A 23,012-nucleotide genomic window follows, 5' to 3' on the forward strand; every position below is an offset into this window, starting at 1 on the left:
GCTTCTAATTGGTTATTTGTGTAATTGGCATGATACACTTTTACCTGATGAATAAATATTATATTTCGATTTATTGTGGACTCTCTTGAAATCATTATGACCAGTAGATTAAGGCTGATTTATACTTCTGCGTCGAGTGTAAGCCGTCGCTATGGCGTGAGTTTATGTGTTATTCCCCTTTTGCAAAGAAATGTTATTTGCTTGCTTTTAAGTTAAAGCCATATAAATATGTTTGAAAGCTGCTTAGAAAGTACCTGCAATCCTTAAAATGGTGGTAATGTAGAAACAAATGTATTTGACTTGACTCAGCATGAGATGAGCAAAAGTTTTGAAAGTTAGGTTCCTGAATTTAATGTTTTGTAACCAACAACAGAGCTTATCGAGAGGATACATGGGGTGAAGAAAACGTGTTGAAATCACCAACGGAGATGAGATAGACAAAGACTACAGTGAAGAAGAGCAAGAGTGCTAGAAGAAGACAGAACATGGGTAAAAAAATAAATAAATAACCCAACAAATTTTAGAGAGCTGACTGCATGTCATGTTTGCAATTGGTTCAAGCCACATTTACCTTCAGATCTTTATTTGTTAAAGAGACTGTCCATGTCCTGATCAGTGGCTTGTGTAGTGTGACTCAAAATGAGAAATAACTGAATGAAGTTTGTGTGTTTAATGCATGAATGTGGAGTAAAAGATTCACACTTGCATGATCAGAATCAGCTTTCTAACTTGTTTTCTGTTGATATCAACTGAGAATCAACATCCCAAACGGGACCGGTGTGGGTGGGAGTATCCGTGGTCTGAAACAGATTTACTAACAGCTTTCACCAGCGCAAAACTTTCCAATTGTTTGGAATTGCATTCTCATGCTAAAATACCCTGTTTAGTATATATGGTGATTAAAGAATTATGTACATGTTAATTTCTAATTATTAAAAGTGTCATCAGGTATCAATTCCTTACTAATAGTGTACATTAATGTGTTAATGGGTCAAAGACATGTATTTCAGCTTCCAGGTCATTACTGAGTAATATATCATTGTGGTTATGATTATGGTTGACAACCCTACTAATATTACTTATTACTTAACAATTATTTAATAGTCATATGCCTCAACAAGTAAAATCATTACACAATGATACCTTTGCAAATTATTAGATAATGATTAAAGCAGACAACTGAAAGATGAAATACATGGCTTCGAACAATTGTGGTATTACTTCTGTGGTGTTTTTTCTGAGAGTCATGTGATTTAGAGAGATCAGACATCTCAGTAACATGCAGATCTTTTCTGATTGGCTGACACGCATCTTACGTAACATGAGTACACGTATTTAAGCTCACAATGTAGTGGAAAAAGAATACATCAAGAGTTCAAGAAAACAAGACACATCTCTGATATACTATCCAGCAGAAACACTCAGTTTGCTGTTCGGAGCACATTTCCTGAGGTTTGACTTTTCTACATTTACATTTATTTCACTTTTAGCTGACTAAAACCCATTTAATCATTTTTGATTTGTGGGGCATTTTGGGAATGCTAGTTATGTTGGAACATTTCCAGAACAGAGCTTAATTTTTTTCATTATTATTATTTGGTTATTCAGAATGTAGATTATGTTTTATGTTGTTTGGTGAATTAATGATGCTAAAATGCTCAATGCAGAAGCGCTTAACATGTTTTAATGCATTCAACAGTAGCTAATGTTGGAGGATACACCATCGATGATGCAAGCAGAATGTGATTAAGTCATTTTGAAAAGTGATTATTTTTGGAAGACTTTTATTTTTGACGGGCGTTGAGGCTGTTGCACGTAGAAGTGTGTGTTGAGTCGTGTTCGAGAAGGTTACCTCAATGAAGTTTATCAGGGCTTAAGTCGGTTAAATGATTTAATTACGTTTTGATTGAGAAGCAGTTATGGATTAATTAGATGCACAGATTGCAATTATCTTGGCCGATTGCGATGTTTTTTTGTAAGTGTGACCTGCCAGTGCTGTTTTTGCCAATTCTGATTTTCTCTCTAAGAACTATTATTGACAGCATAACACAAATCTACTTTTCTTCAATGCTAAATTTAATTGTCATAAAATGTTATTAAACATTACAATGTTCTACAGTATGTGCGTTGTTAATCTGTTAATCATTCAAACGAGGGAACATTGTGCACACGATTTCGTGAATGATCATGTGCGGGGCTCCATACGTTATTGCCTGTGGGAATGTATTCAATGTTATTGTATGACTGTCATCAGCGTTGGTCAGTGCAGTGAATCAATGCTATTGAAACTGTTAATAATACAGCTCAGCTGACCCTTGTAAAGTGGAGATGAAAATTAAAATATTCAACACCTTTACATCTATCTTTGAATGAATCCGTGTTCATTGAATGAACGGTTTGAGGATTTGCTCAAAGACAGTCCCAATGTAACTGCACTGAGGGACAGTCTCTCTAGAACACACAAAGGCAAGCATTGCTGATACTGGAGAAATATCAGCAGAAAGCCTCTCGTCAAGTGAGATTCAAGGTTTGGAACTAACTGGTGTACATAACAATAGCCTAATCAGCTTATTGTCAGGTTTATGTTCTGTTATGTGGACCGTTATTTTGACATTCTTTTTTGTTCACTTCATTTCCTGTTTCAGTGCTCTGTTTAGTTTTGTTTTCATGCCACGTCGTAACACTTATTCATATAGAAATAAATAATAAATGGTGATAATATCACGCTATTGAGCCACTCAAAATTACCGCAGGGGTCGAGTTCTCATTGGCCTGATTGTGTTCAGCTGTTCCTCATGTGCTCTGCTCCCGTTATATCGTGCTTCCTTCCCTCATGTCTTTGCTGGTTTGTTGAGTTCATTGTGTTTCTTACAGATCTTGTCAGTCAGTGCTGCATTTAGTTCCCTGCAAGGTTGCAGTCTTGTTTTATTTCTTTGTCTTTTTGAGTCTTGTGTGTGTGTGTGTGTGTGTGTGTGTGTGTGTGTGTGTGTGTGTGTGGTTCCTGTGTCCTGTTCCACCCTCATTGACTCCCCTGCAGTCACTCTAGTGCTGGTTTCATCTCACCAATGCCAATCCTCTGGTTCCTTGAGCCACTGTCAAGCCGTCAGCAGAGAGCCTGGAGTTTCTCATCCCTGACCAGTCTGTTCTCCTGCCCTAATGTCTGAACTGTGTTCTCACCTGTCTTGTGTTTTGTCTTTTGTTAAAAAATATCACCTGCGTCTGTGTCCTTCCTTCTCAGAATCCTGACAGAGACAGCCCTATGTATGGATAGGCACATATTTTGGCTTTAAGAATTTTGCTTAAGCTCCCAATGTGGAAAAATGAAAGCCAGATGTTTGTATCTAATAATATTCCTACTATGCATGCTTATCAGCCACCAGCTCAGTCACCTTCCCCACAGTACATTTCCCAGCATCCCTCCTGATCCACACCTGCACATCATTACCTGCACTCTCCATAAAGACTCTCTTCTCCTGCACTCCCTTGTCTGGTCCTGTCGATGTGTATCAGTATGTCTAATGTACGTCAACTTGTGTGATAATCTTCACGACCCTACCTGTTACTCTAGCTAGTGATAGGCAGATCGAGGCTTCGTGAAACACTGAAGCAGTTGAAATGTGTCGTAATGTGTCGAGGCTTCGAAACAATCTGACACCCGTCTCCACGGTGACCCCTAGTGGTCAGAACAGAACCTTTTACAAATGTATTGCAAATGTTTTATTGAAAGTAAAATCTATCAAATGCAATTAACTAATCATCTAATAAGATTGAATATAGAGTGTCTGTATAATATGTGTTCTTTTATCAATTTTCAAGGCTTGTTTCTCTATTCAATGGCTCAAGATAAACAGGCAAATAAGAGATTAATAACTACCATCATTCATTTTAATTATTCTAATGTCTAATTAAAACATCTACAAATGTATAAAACTGATCAGAGATCAGGTAAAGCCCACAGAAACTTGTTCAATAGTTCTCTTTTCACTTTCACTTTATCATCGCCCTCTACCGATGAACCAATTTCAATCTGTTGACGTGATGATACAATGAAGCCTCATTTACTGAAATCACATGACTTTGGCATTTGATACACGCTCCGAATCACTGATTCGAAACAAAAGATTCATAAAGCTTCATGAAGCAGTGTTTTGAAATCGGCCATCACTACTTACTAGTGATCCTGATTTATCTCATGTCTTCTGTTCCTTGTGTCGTATCCCTGGATTCTCCACTCAGCCTGCATCACCGTCTTCACTGCAATACATGGACTGTATTACCACCAGCTAAGTTCACCATCTGCCATTCAGTGACTGTTTCCTCTTACCTGTTCACTTTTAGCCTGCTCTCTAATACCTCCAATAAAGCACTGTTTGTTTGCTGCTCACCTCATCTGTCCTCTTCTGTGTGTGACAATGCTGTGTTAAGGAAATATATGTATCATTTCATGTTGTCACAATACTGGAATTTCTAACTTTGACACTATACCTACGATACTGATATTGATATTCAATACCACAGGGAAAAAACTGCTAGAGCAATCGGGCCTTAAAATTGTAATCATCAAAAGATAAATATAACAAGGCAAGAACATGACAATAAGATTTATTTTTACATGAACAAAACCACCTTGAGGTAGTGCACTTGTTCAAAAGCTTGAGATTATTGCATTATGAAAGTATGACAATCAGTAAAAAATAAACAAACAAACAAACAAAAAACAGTACAACCTTTTCTATTTTCAAGTGAAATGTTTTTTCTTTTTCTTTTTTTTTACTAAGTGTGCGAACAGGATTAGTTCAATTCAGACTTAAAGGTCCAAATTGCAGTTTAAATTCAGTTTCAAAGGGCTCTACATGATCCCAGATGAGGAATAAGAGTCTAAACAAATCTACTCTTTATAATAATAATAATAATAATAATAATAATATAATAATAAACTTTATTTTATATAGCGCCTTTAAAAGTTATGCGCCGCCACTGCGCAATAGGCTATCCACAAATTACCATTTCATACGTATGAATTGAAATCAAATGAACACAGACAGCATACGCAGATCATCTAATAAAGATCTTCATCGCTGGCAAACAATTGGATGCATTTGCCGATTTGCTTTTAATTGACTGTAGATCCACTGCCACTTTATTCAACGCTCCGAGTGAGAAACCGCTTCAGACGATTCAGTGCGTGCAGGAAATGAATCATTCAAACTGATTCGCGAACCAATTTAGACAGTTTTACCAACTTGTTTGATCAAGGCTGCGTTCCACTCTAGTTTTAGACACGCACTCGCGAACTTCCCTAAACACTTCCCCTCGGGGGAATCCCTGCCGCCATTTTGAAGTGCGTTCCACTTTGTGAAGTGGACGGGGGAAGTTTATATGGACAGACCCTCGCTCCCTCGATTTTAACCGAGGGAGCTAGTCTACTTCACATGTACACTTCAAGCAGCTCCATAACCCACAATGCAGCACGTTTATGACGTCACCGCATATCGCGTTTAATTTACCCCACCACAAACAATTCTATGATATATTACTTATTTTTTTAAACATTTAAAACACACATATATACATATAGAATGCTGTATTAAACAAATTTTGTAAGGGGAAAAAATAAATAATAAATCAGCTCCATTGTGGATTCCAAGTGATCGAGGGCTTAGGACGTTCCAGTTCAGCCCATTGCAAGGTTCCGCCAGAAGTGGGCACTCGTGCAACGTAAGCAATGACGTACATCCGAGTCAACGAGACTGAGGGAAGTTAGCGAGGGAAGGGCATTTACAAAAACCGAACTGGAACGCAGTTCTAGTCTTTGAACAGAATCGACTCAAAAGAGAGATTTATTTGTGAATGGGGCATCATTCATGAAAAACGAGACAGAGCACTTGAAGTAAACTACGTATATCTTAACATGTACAGAAATGCATTAAAATAAAGTAACGAGAGGAAAAAGTAGTACATATTTTTTATTACCAATCTACTAGGGGTGGCACGGTTCACAAAACCCACGGTTCGGTTCGTATCACGGTTTTAGGGTCACGGTTTTCGGTTCTGTACGGTTCTTGTTGTTATTTTTTCTTTTAATCTTTAACACTCCAGAAATTTCCTTCAGCATAAGACATATAGCTTATTAGCTTAATTATCCACAATTTAGGATACAGTATTAACATTTTTGTAATGTAATCATGCAATTTAAGCACATTATTGGGACCATCTCTGAGTAAAAGCTAGGTGAGATTTTCGATAGGAGGAGCCTGATTCGACCACCAATCTCACAGTCGAATCTTCGCAGAGGTGTTATGAAACGAGATATGGGGGTGCTCAATATCTGATTTTCCACAGATGTACTGATCTCTCCCAATAGGTTATACAACCTATTATGTTAATGCTGTAAATAAAAATGTGACAAGAAAGAAGCTTTTAATAAATATTTTTAATGTGTGTGAATAAATCCAACCACCCCTGTGACAGATTCAAATTTCACTTCTATGATCCGTGACTGACAGAGGAGCATCTTGGCGGCAGGGATTAAATCTTTAACAATGTCTGGGATAAGAGAATCTAAAGTGTAGAATTGGATGCACTTTGAAATTGTAAAAGATGATCCAAAAACGTATGATGCAAGTTGTGCCAACAGCTCATGTCCTATACAACTCAACGACAAACACCGCGGCGCGTTTCTGCCGGCCAACGTTAACGAGTGACTATAGCGCGCAAAAGACTCAAACGGACACAGGCAGATCGAGTGAAAGTCTGGATTTTTTCAATCAGGTAGGGTACAAGTGATTTCAAAACATTTCAGCCGGTTGTAATTTGATTTTTGGATACTGTGAATGTTTAGCTAAAAAAACTGCCACTCCAGTTTAGTATTTATTGTCTCTGCAGTTAAATTCTGCTAAGACGTAAGTAAAGTCCAAAATGACAATGAAAGTCTGGCCTTCTTTATCTCCTCCATATCTCTGCAGCACTACTCCACTTTTATTGTCTTTATTATGTTCACGCGAAAACGTAACGGGGTAATTGCGCATGAAATGCGACGCACACAAGAACCGAACAGTTCGAGTGTGTTTCATGTACCGTGCCACCCCACACACCAAGTTAAAGTAAAAGTCCCACATTTAAATCTACTCTAAAAAGTAAAAATTTTCCAAAAAACTACTCAATTTAACAAAGTAAAACTTCGTTACTACACCTCTGACTGTATCCTGCGCACTGCTCGTCCGCCAACTCCAGGGGCGGTATTAATCTTGCATCCGCTCTCTGGACTATTCATCTGTTAAGACTGTTGCAATGTGCCAACAACTTATCTCCTCCACTTGCCAGTGTTGGGGAGTATCTCTGCAGTTTAACTACACTACTTGTATGTAGTTCCACTTAAAACAGTTAGCTTTTCCAGTGTTAACTCTTTATCAAGTATGTTAGCGCGACCAAAAGCACGCAATTCCGTTTTGTGTTCTGAACTGCAATCTGAAGCAGCACAGCATCTTCAGATCACGAACTAAAACGGTTACCGCCATCTATTGTTATATACATCTTGCGGCTTTACAGTTCATCGCAGAGATGCTGATGATTATATGAGGACAGGAGTGGGTTTACACTTCAACGAATCGATTAGTAAAGGTACGCTTAATTTATAAACAAATGATTAAAACGCTGTCTGTGTCGAAGCAAATACTTTTTAAATTGATTGTCCAAGCTATATCAAATGTACGAACTATTTTATTAAGTGGTGACCCGCCAAAATAGACATAATAAATCTAAGATCACTAACGCTGTGTTTTGCGTCATGCATTGGCAAAGCACCGTCAATTGAACAGAAAACAAAAATGCACCTAGTGCCTTATCACACGACAGGCTGATCTAAAATCGGTTGCGCGGGTTTCAGAATGATGTTCACGCAAGAAGCACATGATTCAGTTAAAGTAACTGCATGTGCTGTGAGTTTAACATATTTTTCTGTCCAATTTAAGTTTAAGTGCATATATTTTGTTCTTGTATTGGTGCATCCGGTACCAGAATAAATCTAGGGTGCTCTGAAATTAGTCAGGATGCTAAGTAGTGCATGTAATTTAAACAACGGCTCCACCATAACAAAAATGTACAGTTAGATTTTTTACATTAATTTTCAAATAATTGGAAAGAATTAAAAAAAAATATTGAAAATTTTTCTTGTCTGCGCATTGCTTATGTTATTATTATTATTATTATTATTTAATTTTTGTCCCATGTTATGGTTATGGTAGTAATTTTGAGTAATCCTGCATTTACTTGCTTCAGTGTATTTATATCACTTTACTGCAGAGTGCAATTGGTCCAGTCCTCTTATAGCTGAAAAACAAAACTGTATTAAAACTGAATGTATTATAAAGCGTGCAAAGAGTGCTTCCTTTATAATCACTAAAAATTCATAACTCAGTTATAGCTGTTACACTGCACAATGGTCACTCAGTGCTGAATGAAAACTCTCGTCTTCGGTGATTCTTACTAACTTAACACCCCTGTGGCCATTGCATTCAAGAACAAGTTGTGCTGTGATTGGCAGTGCTCACCGCTGCACAACGTGTTGTAAATAGAAACATTTGAAATTCTCCAGGGCAAACACAAATAGGCACTGGAGCATTGCCAAATCTGTTTCGCCTTGATATTATTACAGTATCACAGGGTGCTCTTGCTTTTCTTGTGTTTGAGGGTGCTTAAGTGCTAGAACCGGGCCTCATTGGTGTGACATTTGACAGTTTGGTATTCATCAGAGATATGTTAAGACTGATATACACAACAAAATTGTACACTTTGCCAATGTGTTTTAAACCCCAACATTTACTTAAAAGTAGTTTCAACAACTTCTTGTAGTGTAGCTAACTACTTTTTCAGAAGGGTAGCTTCTGTAGTTTAACTACTTTAATTTATAAGTAGCTTGTAGTTCGGCAAACTACATTTGCACTCCCCAACACTTGATGCCAGATCTCTTTAAAACAAAACTTTTATTTTGAATGACTTCTTCAACTCCAGGAACTTGGGCTTTTTACTTGACAAAAAGCACAAATTCAGGGCATCAAAATTCCAGGCCTCAAATCAGCCTCAGACTCCAGAGGGTTAAGCTCCCAATGTAGACAAGTGAAAGCCAGATTGTGGCGACCAGGGCGGGGAAGCCGTGAGGGAATGGCGCGAGGCCGGTGGGCGAGAGTTAACGAGCTTGGAGGCGCACCGGCCTTATTCCCTCACGGAGGAGCTCCGGGAGCATAAAAGGAGGAGCGACGACCGTGAGGACGAGAGAGGACAGGCCTGGAACCGCCTCTCTTGATCCTGACGCAAGTCCAGCAGGGCCTGATGTTGTTCTTGCTGCCTGACCGCGAGAGATGTAATTAGCTCCGCATGTCAAGGGCGTCTGCAACTTCTCCAGGCCTCAAATCAGCCTCAGACTCCAGAGGGTTAAGCTCCCAATGTACTCTCGCGCCACCGGCTCGCGCCATTCCCTCACGGCTCTCGCCCGCCCTGGTGAAAGTATCTAATAATATTCCTACTATGCATGCTTATAAGCCACCAGCTCAGTCACCTTCCCCACAGTACATTTCCCAGCATCCCTCCTGATCCACACCTGCACATCATTACCTGCACTCTCTATAAAGACTCTCTTCTCCTGCACTCCCTTGTCTGGTCCTGTTGATGTGCATTAGTATGTCTAGTGTACGTCAGCTTGTGTGATAATCTTCACAACCCTACCTGTTACTCTAGCTAGTGATGGGCAGATCGAGGCTTCGTGAAACACTGAAGCAGTTGAAGCAAATGTGTCGTAATGTGTCGAGGCTTCAAAACAATCTGACACCTGTCTCCACAGTGACCCCTAGTGGTCAGAACATTGTAAATGCAACAAAACTCAGGCCAAACATGCATAAAATACCTTTTACAAATGTATTGCAAATGTTTTATTGAAAGTAAAATCTATCAAATGCAATTAACTAATCATCTAATAAGATTAAATATAGAGTGTCTGTATAATATGTGTTCTTTTATCAGTTTTCAAGGCTTGTTTCTCTGTTCAATGGCTCAAGATAAACAGGCAAATAAGAGATTAATAACTACCATCATTCATTTTAACTATTCTAATGTCTAATTAAAACATCTACAAATGTATAAAACTGATCAGAGATCAGGTAAAGCCCTATAGACACTTGTTCAATCTTCCTCTTTTCACTTTCACTTTATCATCGCCCTCTACCGGTGAACCAATTTCAATCTGTTGACGTGATGACGCAATGAAGCCTCGTTTACTGAAATCACATGACTTTGGCAGTTTGATACACGCTCTGAATCACTGATTCGAAACAAAAGATTCATAAAGATTCAGAGCTTCATGAAGCAGTGTTTCGAAATCGGCCATTGATCCAGTGATCCTGATTTATCTCCTGTCTTCTGTTCCTTGTGTCGTTTTCCTGGATTCTCCATTCAGCCTGCATCACCGTCTTCACTGCAATACATGGACTGTATTACCACCAGCCAAGTTCACCATCTGCCATTCAGTGACTGTTTCCTCTTACCTGTTCACTTTTAGCCTGTTCTCTAATACCTCCAATAAAGCACTGCTTGTTTGCTGCTCGCCTCATCTGTCCTCTTCTGTGTTTGTGACAATGCTGTGTTAAGGAATTATATGTATAATTTCATGTTGTCACAATACTGGAATTTATAACTTTGACACTATACCTACGATACTGATATTGATATTCAATACCACAGGGAAAAAACTGCTAGAGCAATCAGGCCTGTAGTCATCAAAAGATAAATATAACAAGGCTCGAACATGATAATAAGGTTTATTTTTACATTAACAAAACCACCTTGAGGTAGTGCACTTGTTCAAAAGCTTGAGATTATTGCACCCAAGCATTCCAGAGTTTGGGAGCAAAACAAGAAAAAGCCCGGTCACCCATAGAACGTAAACGCGTTGAAGGGTTAGGAGCAGGAGCAGCTAAATCTCCAACCTCTGGAGAATCGCCTGTTTTAAACAAATACAGTGGAGAGTCTGCTAGAGAAAAGAGAACGCGACAGAGCTCGTAATAAAACAAGAATCAACATTAGCTCGGCTTTAGATGGCGAGAACTGATGGATTTGAAATGTAAAAGCGTTGCGGTGATTAAGGAGTTTTTATTACTCGACAGATGAGTGTAGCGATAAGTACAGTTACTTAATTTATGGGTAAAATATGAATATAATTAATCATAAAGCTTTATGTCTAATTATTATGCATATAACGACCCAAGGGGGAATTAAACATATATTGTGAATTAATTACAACGAATTATAATCAATTACATATATGATTAGTTCTGCTTTAATAATTGTTTAGAGAAACTGGAGAATCTGCGGTTTTTGGTTTCCTCCTCTGAAGACAGCTGAATACACGTTTGATGGTCTTGTTTTCTATGTATTTCAACTTGTTTTTATGCCACTTCAGAAGCTTGGGAACATGAGTTAGTCTAAAACTCATTATACAGTAGAATATTCTGGTATTTGTGTGACTTCTGCAGATGTGTGTACCATGAAAGAGTGCTTATTAATGCTTTTTTTAAACATAATTTTTAAATTTATTATTAATATATACACCCATGGCAGGACATATTGAGAAAGCAGGAGAGAATGAGAATAAAGTTAAGCATTTGTGTGTTGTAAAGTCAAATGTGTAGCTGTGGGTGAAAGATTGGCTAGTTTAGTTTTCCTCACACGACAAAATTACAGATAACGTTTAAAAACAGTCTCAAAATGAGTTCTAAAACAGCTAAACTCGATTGAAACATTTGCAAAAATGCCTAAAACTATTGGGCTTGGAGAAACGAATCCTCTTAAATGTGCTCTCTGATGGTTCTGGTCTGGGTCCAAACATGCCGACTCGTAAAGTGAAACATTCGTGAACTGAAAGTGAAAATATGCGCTCGGGGACAAATATGCTCAGTGACTGGAGAAAAATAAATAAATAAATAAAATAGCCACAAAACGTCTATCTAAACAATTACGTGCATCAGATTGTGTGGGTACAGGAAAGAGACAGTAGATTTGTACACAATTAGATCGTTCCCACCAAAACTACAGAACGCACATCAGTGCAATCGTTTATTTCGTTTTTCTGTGCGTATCCTGAGATAAAATCCTGCAGACGCCTCTGCTTGTGTTTGATAGTCAGACACACTGCAGATGGCTAAAACACTTAATCACACAAATAATTACTGCTCAAGGAAAGGCAAACACTTGAGGTCTGTCAGTGACTTTGCATTTGCATAAAATCGCCTGTGTTTGTAGGCTGCAAGCACGCGCATTAGTGGCGCGCGGCGCGTAACCTGTTGCGTTCTGACACTTGTGAGTGAATCGACTGCCCTGAGCAGAAACATGTCCATATATGACTGATGATGTAGTGGATTCTCGCTGTCCAATCACGCGTCAGACTCCCCTCTCTCTGTTTACTGAATAATTCCGCTCACAGCAGCGCATCTTCATCAGCTCTCGAGATTTGGAGGATAGTGAGCAAATGTAAAATATCTAATATATCTCAGATATGATTTTCTCAGCAGTAGCCTAATGTATGCAATTCTTCCTTTAATTTATACCTAACGAATTAATGCGCGCATGCAATCCAGTCATAAAAATGGATTTTTTTCTGTTTAACGCAGTAAAAATAATTATTATTAAAGCAGGATATGTTCATGGAATGAAAAGGCATATTTTGCTACTCTTACTGTTTTGGATACATAAATTGTCTATAGTGTGCTGATGCAGCTCCATTGATTATATCTTGAAGTGTAAAATACCGAGTCGCGGTCAGTTTCGACTCTCAGTACTGAACTGTTGGTGCGCGCACACACACACACACACACACACACACACACACACACACACACACACACACAAAATGTTTCGATGCAGAGCGAGGATCTCTCGCGCCAACAAGCTCTAAAAGAAGGTGTGGCAGTCAGAGTGACAGTTTGCTCTTCCAATGTCTTGTCTGATATCGTCAGTAATTTGCATATTTCCGTCCCGCCCCTCCTGCGGTTAGAATCGGCATGTCACTCAAAAGGCTCCAGTATTCTGATCTGCATGGAGCCTATGATAGTGTTGCGCAATATACTAATATTAAAAAAATAAAATAATAAATAATGAGTAAGTTATAGGCTATTGGTAAGACGAATATATTAATCTTAAAATAAAAAAATGACAAATATAAATGACAAAATATATGACTTAAATATAAAAATGACAAAATTATTTGCTAACTTCAGCATATAATTAAACATGGGTCTTATTTTTTTATGCAAAAAAGGCATAGAAAAAAAGCTCACTAGAAATAAAGCATACAGTGATTACAGTGTGTCCGGTCATCTCATCTAGTTCAAGTCTTTCTCGGTTTGTGTCAGTAACATCCTTTGAATGAACGAATGTGAACTTCGAACAGGGAAAAGTCCCTAAAAGTGTGCAGCTCTACCACAGTGTGTGTGTGTGTGTGTGTGTGTGTTGTGTTGGTTCCTGTGTCCTGTTCCACCCTCATTGACTCTCCTGTCCTTCAGTCACTCTAGTGCTGGTTTCATCTCACCAATGCCAATCCTCTGGTTCCTTGAGCCGCTGTCAAGTTTCCACCGTCAGCAGAGAGCCTGGAGTTGTCTCATCCCTGACCAGCCTGTTCTCCTGCCCTAATGTTTGGACTGTGTTCTCACCTGTCTTGTGTTTTGTCTTTTGTTAAATAATATCACCTGCGTCTATGTCCTTCTTTCTCAGAATCCTGACACTGACAGCTCTATGTATGGACAGGCAAATATGTTGGCTTGTAAATTATATACAGTGGGTACAGAAAGTATTCAGACCCCCTTAAATTTTTCACTCTTTGTTATATTGCAGCCATTTGCTAAAATCATTTGTTCATTTTTTTTCCTCATTAATGTACACACAGCACCCCTCAGAAAAACACAGAAAAACACAGAATTGTTGACATTTTTGCAGATTTATTAAAAAAGAAAAACTGAAATATCACATGGTCCTAAGTATTCAGACCCTTTGCTCAGTATTTAGTAGAAGCACCCTTTTGATCTAATACAGCCATGAGTCTTTTTGGGAAAGATGCAACAAGTTTTTCACACCTGGATTTGGGGATCCTCTGCCATTCCTCCTTGCAGATCCTCTCCAGTTCTGTCAGGTTGGATGGTAAACGTTGGTGGACAGCCATTTTTAGGTCTCTCCAGAGATGATCAATTGGGTTTAAGTCAGGGCTCTGGCTGGGCCGTTCAAGAACAGTCACAGGGTTGTTGTGAAGCCACTGCAACCAGTCGTCCTGTCCCTGCAGCTGAAAAACACCCCCACAGCATGATGCTGCCACCACCATGCTTCACTGTTGGGACTGTATTGGACAGGTGATGAGCAGTGCCTGGTTTTCTCCACACATACCGCTTAGAATTAAGGCCAAAAAGTTCTATCTTGGTCTCATCAGACCAGAGAATCTTATTTCTCACCATCTTGGCAAACTCCATGTGGGCTTTCATGTGTCCTGCTCTGAGGAGAGGCTTCCGTCAGGCCACTCTGCCATAAAGCCCCGACTGGTGGAGGGCTGCAGTGATGGTTGACTTTCTACAACTTTCTCCCATCTCCCGACTGCATCTCTGGAGCTCAGCCACAATGATCTTTGGGTTCTTCTTTACCTCTCTCACCAAGGCTCTTCTCCACCGATAGCTCAGTTTGGCCAGACGGCCAGCTCTAGGAAGGGTTCTGGTTGTCCCAAACATCTTCCATTTAAGGATTATGGAGGCCACTGTGCTCTTAGGAACCTTAAGTGCAGCAGATTTTTTTTGTAACCATGGCCAGATCTGTGCCTTGCCACAATTCTGTCTCTGAGCTCTTCAGGCAGTTCCTTTGACCTCATGATTCTCATTTGCCCTGACATGCACTGTGGGCTGTAAGGTCTTATATAGACAGGTGTGTGGCTTTCCTAAATCAAGTCCAATCAGTATAATCAAACACAGCTGGACTCAAATGAAGGTGTAGAACCATCTCAAGGATGATCAGAAGAAATAGACAACACCTGAGTTAAATATATGAGTGTCACTGCAAAGGGTCTGAATACTTAGGACCATATGATATTTCAGTTTTTCTTTTTTAATAAATCTGCAAAAATGTCAACAATTCTGTGTTTTTCTGTCAATATGGGGTGCTGTGTGTACATTAATGAGGGAAAAAAACTTAAATGATTTTAGCAAATGGCTGCAATATAACAAAGAGTAAAATATGTAAGGGGGTCTGAATACTTTCAGTACCCACTGTATGTGTACAGATGATGTTAAAATAACACTTTACTTCTCTTTCAGCGTAGCAGTGGTAGGAGAAACCATGTGCCTGAATGATGGGACCAAGTGATGTAGTGTAAATGGAGAAGAGGAGGGGTCCAAGAACTGAACCCTGAGGAACCCCTGTGGTCAGTTGATTACCTTTGGATACCTCCCCTCTCCAGGCAACCCTGAAAGACCTTCCAGTGAGATAGGAATCAAACCAGAAAAGTGGAGTACCTGTGATGCCCAGTGATGAGAGGGTGGCCAGGAGGATCTGATGATTCACCGTGTCAAAGGCAGCAGATAGATCGAGCAGAATAAGAACTGATGATTTGGAATTAGCTTTTGCAATCCGCAGGGATTCAGTGACTGACAGCAGTGCAGTCTCGGTCGAGTGACCACTCTTGAAACCAGATTGATTGACGTCCAATTGGTTGCTCTGTGAGAGGAAAGATGACACCTGGTTGAAAACAACTCGTTCAAGTGTTTTTGCTATGAATGGTAGGAGAGAAACAGGTCTGTAGCTGTCTACAAGAGACGTGTTTAATGTGGGTTTCTTAAGCAGTGGGGTTACCCGAGCCTGCTTGAATGTGTTAGGGAAAGTGCCAGTGTGGAGAGATGTGTTGATGATGTGTGTCAGTGCTGGTAAAAGTGTGGGAGCGATGGCTTGTAGAAGGTGTGTGGGGATGGGATCTAGAGGGCAGGTAGTAGGATGACTGGAGAGGAGAAGTTTGGATACTTCTGTCTCAGTGAGGGAGGAGAATGAAGAGAGGAGGTGTGTGGCTGTGTGTGTGGTTGGTCTGAGATCCTGTGTGTGTGGAGTGGAGAACTGACTGCTGATGGTAGATGTTTTGTCAGTGAAAAACTTAGCAAAATTATCAGCAGTTAGGGATGAGGTGGGTGGCGGTGGAGGGGGACAGAGGAGAGAGTTGAATGTTTTGAAAAGTGTGCGTGTGTTTGAAGCATTGTTGATTTTGTTGTGGAAATAGGAAGATTTAGCAGCATGAATTTCAGCAGAAAAGGTTGAGAGCAGAGATTGAAAGCTACTTAGGTCAGATTGGTCTTTTGATTTGTGCCACTTCCTCTCTGCAGCCCTGAGTTTGGTCCGATGTTCACGAAGAACATCAGATAACCAGGGATTAGAGGGAGTGGCACGTGCAGGCCTGGACAGATACTGTCTAGAGATGAAGTTAAGGTGGAACAAAGTGTCTGTTGCTGTATTCACATCCAGAGATGAGAATTGTGTGGGTGAGGGAAGGGAGGATGATACAGCAGAGAAAAGATGAGAAGAAGAAAGAGAGCGCAGGTTTCATCTGAAGGTAACTGGTAGAGGGGTTGGTGGTGAACAAATGGGGAGTTGTAGATTAAAAGTGATGAAGAAATGATCGGAAACATGCAGAGGTTTTACCAGAATGTTGTCGGTGATGCAGTTGCGTGTGTAAATGAGGTCAAGTTGGTTGCCAGATTTGTGTGTACTCGTGGTGATGAGCCGACTGAGATCGAATGAGGCTAGAAGAGAGTGGAAGTCTGAAGCATAAGGCTTCTCTAGATGAATGTTGAAATCGCCAAAAACTACAAGTGGGCTGCCATCCTCTGGGAATGAGGACAGCAGCATGTCCAGTTCCTCTACAAAGGTACCCAGTTGGCCTGGGGGGCGATAAATTACTACGATATGAATTTTGACAGGAATTGAGATTGTAATAGCATGAAACTCAAATGAATTGTAATTGCAAAGAGAGGAATGGGTCGAGTATTTCCAATTGTCAGAAATGAGGAGACCTGTGCCCCCACCCCTCCCAGACTGGCGAGGGGTATGAGAGAAAGTGAAGTTGTTAGAGAGAGCAGCAGGGGTTGCTGAGTCCTCTGGATGAATCCAGGTCTCAGTCAAGATATTGAGAGAAGAATTAGTAGCAAAGGCTGGAAAGAAGTCAGCTCTGTTAACTGCTGACTGACAATTCCATAGACCCACAGAGACAGAGAGTATTAGTGTTAGTGTTAGAAGAGGAGTAAATAGGAGGCAGGTTAAAAACATTGCACTGCCTTTTACGTGGGTTAGTGGAGCGTTGCCGAGAGTCAACAGGAATGTGTTGAAAGCACATGCTGAGGAAGAAGGAAAAGTGTGAAAGAAAGTTAAGTGCCTACCGGTGTTGCCGCTCGGTGGAGTCGCGCAGGTAGAGTCGCAGGTCTTAACCCGAGTCGGTCTTCACACGAGGAGGCTGAACGCTTCCGCGACAGTGTGCACACACACACTATTAACACGTGATTGAAAACAGCCAGGCCCGCCTTGCAAATTAGCACTGCAAAAGCCTAAACCCGTGAATGGCTGAAAAGCGAAACTAAACTTTGCTCAAGTGCAGACAATTACACCAATCAAATCTGTAAACGCGCCTGTTATTCTAAACAAGTACAATAAAAATACAATTATAGTCAAATGTAGAAAAGAGGGCAAGTGCAGATCGAAAAAAGAATCCTTCTTAGCAGCAAATAATAAACGAAGCAAAACTCTTACGCGCTCTTGCCGTCACTGGTGCCTTCATTGGTGCCGTCACCAATGTCAGCCCGCTAGTCTTTTTACTTGGTGTAGGGTCTGAAATATTTATTATTCATCTCACATCATGTCTTGTTTGTTTTTGTTAGAACTACCAGAAAGCATCTGGAAGGAGAGGACAGAGAGATCCAGTGATCCAGAACCTGCAGAATGAAATGTCAGGGATCCCACGAGTCATGGAATTTCTGGAATATCATGGAATTTTAAAAGGTCTATTCCAGTCATTGAAAGTCAGGGAATTTTATATACTTTTTTGTCCAAGTCATGGAATATCAGGAAAATTTGTTTGTCACTTTAAATTTGAGTTTCCTTATCAAAATGTAATTTTTCTACCATTTTTTTTTATTGTGTTGTTTCAAGCATTTTACATAGGCTACTTAGGCTATTTTTCAGTGGCATTTTATTCCCTTCCCTTACTTGAAGGTCAAATGACAGTTTCAGTGCAGCTTCAAAGGGCTTTAAATGATACCAGACGAGGAATAAGAGTCTTATCTAGCAAAACGATCGGCCATTTTCTTAAAAAAATACAACTGTATATGCTTTATAAACGCAAATGATCGCCACGAACGTACTTCCGCTTTCAGCATTCTTCAAAACGCTTACACTGAATGTCCTACACCTTCCCTATAAGAGGGTATGCATCGACGTCACTTTCCCGCCGGAAAGCGCTCCCTCAGCTCAACTGAGTGGCAAAAGAACCTGCTGCATGACTGGATTGAATAGGGGAAGCTGCGAAAATGAGAGTAAAACAAACAATTACACTGAAGTTTGGACTCGAAAGTGTTTCTTAAAACTTGTCAAATAAACCTAATCCATGGATATTGACATGCAGCCAGGAGTCATGTTTCATGACATTTATATGTGCCTGATTTCGACGCCGAGAAAATAGATAAAGCAAATCTGCTTTATTTAACTACAATATAGGTAGGTTTAAATCTGTGTAATCACTTAAAGTGCGAAAGTTTGGGAACCACTTGCAGAATCTGTGAAAATGTGAATAGTTTTAACAAAATAAGAGAGATCATACAAAATGCATGTTATTTTTTATTTAGTACTGTCCTGAGTAAGATATTTTACTTAAAAGTTGTTTACATATAATCCACAAGACAAAATAGTAGCTAAATTTATTAAAATATCTCTGTTAAAAAGTATGTGAATCATTGATTCTCAATACTGTGTGTGGTTACCTGATGATCCACAACTGTTTTTTTGTCTTGTGATGGTTGTTCATGAGTCTCTTGTTTGTTCTGAGCAGTTAAACTGAGCTCTGTTCTTCAGAAAAATCCTCCAGCTCCAGCAGATTCATCAGTTTTCCAGCATCTTCTATGTATTTGAACCCTTTCCAGCAGTGACTGAATGATTTTGAGATCCGTCTTTTCACACTGAGGACAACTGAGGGACTCAAACTCAGCTATTAAAAAAGGTTCAAACATTCACTTTTGCTTCAGAAGGAAACACGATGCATTAAGAGTCGGGGGGTGAAAACTTTTAGAATTTGAAGATCAAGGTAAATTGTACTTAATTTGTCTTCCCGGAAACACGCAAGTATCTTCTGTTGCTTCCAAAGGGAAGTACTAAATGAAAAAAAAAAATTTCAACAAAATAAGAAAAATATGAACTTCTTCATCCTGTTCAAAAGTTTTCACCCTCTGACTCTGAATCTGCAGGACCTGGAAGATTTTTCTGAAGAACAGAGCTCAGTTTAACTGATCAGGACAAACAAGAGACTCATGAACAATCATCACAAAACACAAAAACAGTCGTGGATCATCAGGTAACCACACACAGTATTAAGAATCAAGGGTTCCCAAACTTTTGAACGGAGATATTTTAATAAATTAATCTACTTTTTTGTCTTGTGGATTATATGTAAACATCTTTTATGTAAAATATCTTACTCAGGACAGTACTAAATAAAAAAAAAATAAATAAAAAAATAACATGTATGATCTCTCTTATTTTGTTAAAATTATTCACATTTTCAGAGATTCTGCAGGGGTTTCCCAAACTTTCACATACCACTGTATATCGTCCATCCCTAAAACATATATAGTTTTATAGTATAGTTTATTTCTTTATTAAAAAAAAAAACAAAAAAAACAATTATGCAGAATATAAGATGGAAAATATTTAATTTATGATTTGTCAACATAATATATAACAATACAATATATACGGTATGATTTTACCTCAAAATCCACCATTTCGACACAAAATGATAACTGCAAATCCACATTTCTCTGCTGGAGTCGATCTGTTTCTGTGAATTACAGTGATCTATTTGCCTCTTTTTTTCTGTAGCTTTCGGAAGTCTTTAAATGTGTACATCAGGTTTTGTGTCAAAGCTATTTGTACAGTCAATCAATAATTGGGTGTTTTTAAATAAACACTGACAAAAACTATACTATAACAATATGTATGTTTTAGGGATGGACGATATGACGATATAAGTGATTACTCAGATTCAAACCTACCTATATTGTAGAATATAAAATATTCACAGGCAGATTTGCTTTATGTATTTCCCCGGCGTCGAAATCAGGAACATATAAATTTCAGGAAACACGATTCCTGGCTGCATGTCAATATCCATGGATTTTCATAAGGAACACTTTCGAGTCCAACCTTTAGTGTAATTCGTTTGTTTTACTCGAGTTTTTGCAGTTTTCTCTATTAAATCCAGACATTCAGCAGGTTCTTCTGCCACTCAGTCCAGCTGAGGGAGCGCGTTCCGGCGGGAAAGTGACGTCGATGCATACCCTGTATTCTGCTTACGGGAAAAAAAAAAAAAAGAAACTGGCGCCGCGTTCGTTCTGTTAGTATAATAGGAAAGGCGTAGGACATTCAGCATAAGCGTTTTGAAGAATGCTGAAAGCGGAAGTACGTTCAAGGCGATCATTTGCGTTTATAAAGCATATACAGTTGTATTTTTTTCGAAAATGAGTGATGGTTTCTCTAGATAAGACCCTTATTCCTCGTCTGATATCGTTTAAATCGTTTAAGCCGCACCGAAACTGTAATTTTGACCTTCAACCGTTTGGAGGCCATTGAAGTCCACTATAAGGAGAAAAATCCTGGAATGTTTTCATCAAAAACCTTCATTTCTTTTTGACTGAAGAAAGAAAGACATGAACATCTTTGACCACAAACTGACCACTTAAAAGACTGTCCTAAACAGCCGTGACACAAAAGGATTTTATTTATTTATTTATTTTTTTTAATTGTTTCTACATTTCTGAGATTTTACAGCTATCAGTTCAGGTCATAGAGAGGGAACAAGGACATAAATGCACAATGACAAGTATGTATTACTTAGATTTTGAAAAGAAATAAAAAAAACAACAACAATGTTCAAACTGTGAGGTAAATTAGCCTATCCATTGTTGCTCTTATCATGGTTATTAAAGTCATGCAAAATGATATTCAAGCTCAAACCAGTTTAGTATTATGCAAAGCTCAAACAAGTGTATCATAGATTGTATAAGTCAGTGACTAGGTATTTTGAATAATGTTTTATGGTTTAATTTTGTTTAGTTTAATTTTGTTTGGTTTTCGTGTTTAGTTAGTTAGGCTAGTTTTTTGCTGTGATTTATGATTGATTTTGTCATCTTGTAGCTTTGTGACATCTGGTTAGGACATGGTAAAAAAAAAAAAAAAAGCACACTGTAAGCTGCCTTTTCACTGCACACGACATTAGGATACGATTGTTGAATTTCGCCCCCTAGTGGCAGTCGCACAGAATTTTCAAATTGGTCCTGTGTAGCACGGTCTGCAAAAACTAAATGTGAAGAAATAAAAAGACTGAATGGTGAATTTGATGATAAACAAAAATCCTCTAGAGCGTTTAACCCCTGAAACCATAAACAATATGAATTAATTTCTGTAGAAATAGTACAGAATAATATTTAAGTGCATTAAATGGGTAAAAGCACAAAAAAAGAAGTGTATTTAACTTAGTTTTGTACTAAAAACGTCTGTGCACAAGTAAATAAAGCTTGCAAATGGATGGATTTAAAATACTGTCTGTGGCTGATTTTTGTCTTCTCAGTGCTCAGCACAACAGCGGCCTGTTCATTATAGGTCATGGAAATTTAATGATTTAATATTTCTTTTAGACCTGATGGACATGAACAAGAAAAGAAAAACAGACGCTAAAAAATCTGTCAAAAAAACATTTCACATGTAAATCAAGACAGAAGACTCACATGAGGATCCACAGCGGAGGGAAACCTTACACCTGTGATCAATGCGGGAAGAGTTTCTCCGTTCTGAAATCTTTCAATCATTCAGGAGCTGAAGAAGAGACCAGAACACTTCTAACAGAGACATGAATCTGAATGAATCCCTGAACATGGATCACTTTTACTTCATTTTTGTGCTTTAAGAAATGATTGATTAAACTTGATTAATAATTGATTAAACTCATTACTCTTGCATCAGAAATAATTTCATAATTATCGGTTATGAAAGCCAAGTATTATGTTTGGTTTGGTTAATATTTTGGGGAACTAAATAATAATATTCTAGGAATGTTCTTTATCAAATGAAATAATGTTCCCAGAATGTTGGAGGAAGGTTGTTTTTAAATAACATAAACATATTTTATACAGAACGTTCCCTAATAGTTATTTTTCAATTTATTTTTGCAACCAAAAAATTATGTTCCCAGAACGTTGCAGGGTAGTTATTTTTAACATAAACATTCTACCAAGGTGGTAGACGCAGGGGAATGACCATTGCAGCACAGACAGGGGATAGTGCAGCCTGTCGTACGTCGAACGTGACCGACTGAATGGGAACCAGTATCATATATACATTTCAAAGAGTTTGTTCTAGTCAGTTTGATGTTCATTCACACCATGAGGCTTCATGAAGTCAGAACAATGACTATGAACTTTGAACAACACACAATCTTTACTAAATAAACTGAAATGATTACTCATTTCACCACAGCTTTACACAACGAGCAGAAAGAGAGCAGGCTGAATAAAGATAAGCGATCTGTAACGGTTTCACTGTTGCTGTCCATTGGTCACACCTTAATTTAGCAATTTCTAGTATTGCATTATTATTGCGTCCTTCTCATGAGCATTTGATAATTTTTTACTTTATTAAGTGTGAGCTGAATGTCTTTTTATGGCCTATTTTAACTGTAAAATTAAACCTACTGT

At 38.7% G+C, this 23,012-nt stretch overlaps 1 protein-coding gene across 1 annotated transcript in view; it reads left to right on the forward strand.

Moving 5' to 3' along the window:
- Positions 1-1,344: 1,344 nt before the first annotated feature.
- The window catches only part of LOC125248210 (galactose-specific lectin nattectin-like), a 34,710-nt gene continuing 13,042 nt past the window's right edge, over positions 1,345-23,012 (forward strand). The window contains exon 1 of the mRNA XM_048159942.1: positions 1,345-1,452. The gene's annotated coding sequence lies outside the window, so the exon portion shown is untranslated. The remainder of the gene's footprint in view (positions 1,453-23,012) is intronic.

Source organism: Megalobrama amblycephala, linkage group LG1 (genome assembly GCF_018812025.1).
Source record: "Megalobrama amblycephala isolate DHTTF-2021 linkage group LG1, ASM1881202v1, whole genome shotgun sequence".
Lineage (NCBI taxonomy): Eukaryota > Metazoa > Chordata > Actinopteri > Cypriniformes > Xenocyprididae > Megalobrama > Megalobrama amblycephala.